Genomic DNA, 2167 nt, shown 5'->3' on the forward strand with positions numbered 1-2167 from the left:
CGTGTAAATCGATAGCAGATTTGCTCTGTCTTTAAATTTAGGAATAATATCTTCCATATTTGTCCTCATTGTTTCAGATAATACAGGTTCATATTTGAAAATCAATAAAACCTATTACCAACAGGAGATAATATTGTTGGAAAATTAAATGGGTACTATTAAAGTGTTTCAGATTCCTTTTAGATTAAGTGTGATAAGAAATGTGAAATGTAATGTATAAAAATATTTTCATTAGATGTACGTTTAGATAGATAAAGCACCATTTAAAAGTTGTTCTGGATTCAGAACAGAAGCTGTAGTTATATTGATAAGACTTAACCTTACCAAAATTTAAAAATCTTCTGTTTGTGGTAAGTCTCATGACATTTAGTTTTTTTAATCAATGTAATATGAATGATAGGCAAAAGATTATAGAGTATAAAATATTTTCATTAGATATACATTTAGATACCAGGAAACTCAATTTAGAAGCAATCTAGATTCAGAATATAACCTGTAGTAATATTTATAAATCCTAATTGTTTAGTGACGTCTCGTGACCTTTAGATTACCTATTGCATTCGATTTATTTTTAGTACTTTCAGTTATCTTCCTGATCTCAGATATTTTACAGTGAATTAATTCTTATGTGGAAGAGTTTCATCTTCGTTGTGGGGTATGAATCATTATTACTTTCATCTTATGCACAGCATTTCCCCATAGTCATTTGGGTAGTAATGAACTATTTAAGCATTTCTGAATATAGAGAGTAGGCACGAATTTGATGGTCATTTATTTGGAGTGAGGGAAATGATCTTATAATGTTAGTGATTATGCTAATTACTTCAAAGGGTGGATTCAGCATGTGAATAGAGAAAATGAAGCTACTAATATTGCTAAAACACACAAACGGCATCTGATTTAACCTTATGTAGCATTAGACATAAACATAGGGTATTTTTAGGTTAAAATTTGCTCAACTTTTATATTACCTGTCTTTATTATTTTCTAGGATTCTCTTTGTGTGAATTTTGATATCCATATCTTATATGCAATTTTGTTAGCTCTTCCCTTCAGAACTTAAAATAAATCGTTGCCCTTAATAGAGCCTATATGAGGCAGACATTTCAGTCCCTTAGAGAAAACATGAACATCTCTAGGTCAGCTTGCTTTTATAATAGTGTTGGGAAGCCCAAAGGCCGCATATAAATAAGCGCATTTAAAAGCCCTTGGCAGAGTGATGCATAATGTGTAGGTCATGACGAAGATACAGTGAACTGAATTTCACTTCAGGCTGGCTAACAAACTAGGAAATGCACATAGCTAATTTAAACAACGTTTGGTGGAGGAAAAAATAACCACTTACTGCTACTCTTCTTAAATTGGATTGTGCATGTTATTTAATTATTAGTACTGTTACTCTGAATTAATTAAGCAACCACAGTCTTGCTAGGTGTTATGAAATATAGACAGAGATGCAGTATAGGGCCTGGGGTTGACATTCTACTGAAACTGCCAGGAAAATACGCATGTGTCAAGTGGTCTCAGTGAGAAGAAGGCATTTGGCCCGGAAAGATAAAAGGAGAAAAGGGGGACTCTGCATGGGTAATAATGGGTAAAAGAATATTGGTTTCTTTTTCTCACTATATGTCTCAGCATAGGTATGTATATGGAGTTCCCTTACTAATTTCAAATAAACTTCCATGTGCCTGTTTTGTTTCCTCCTTAACTACAGAAATATTTTGCAGCACCATATTAGACTGCAGAAAGAAGAAAATATATGCTGTTAATGGGAAAAAGAACACTTGTGATTGACATTCTCCTCTTAACAATTCTTAATGCAAATATTTATTAAAACTCTGTAATACAATCTTAGACAAAACTACCCTGATTCGATCGGAAATTCATCCAGTATTACAGTTCTGGATTTTAAACAAATGTTGCATAAATGATATTTACTTATTCAAAAATAATCCTTGAATACTAAGTGGCAGAAGCTTAGTTGTCTATCAATTTCCTTTTCCTTTACTTAATAATCAAGTTTCTTAGTTTCACCTGAATGCATTGCCACCCAGATTGGAACTGTGTTTTCTGTCTTCTCTTACAGCTTGGAGTGCCATGTGACTAGATTCTGGCCAGAATCAAGAGACAGGATGCCTCCTTAAAGGTATGGATACTTTCTCTTTCC

Source organism: Lipotes vexillifer, unplaced genomic scaffold (assembly GCF_000442215.2).
Source record: "Lipotes vexillifer unplaced genomic scaffold, Lipotes_vexillifer_v1.1 scaffold846, whole genome shotgun sequence".
Taxonomy (NCBI): Eukaryota; Metazoa; Chordata; class Mammalia; order Artiodactyla; family Lipotidae; genus Lipotes; species Lipotes vexillifer.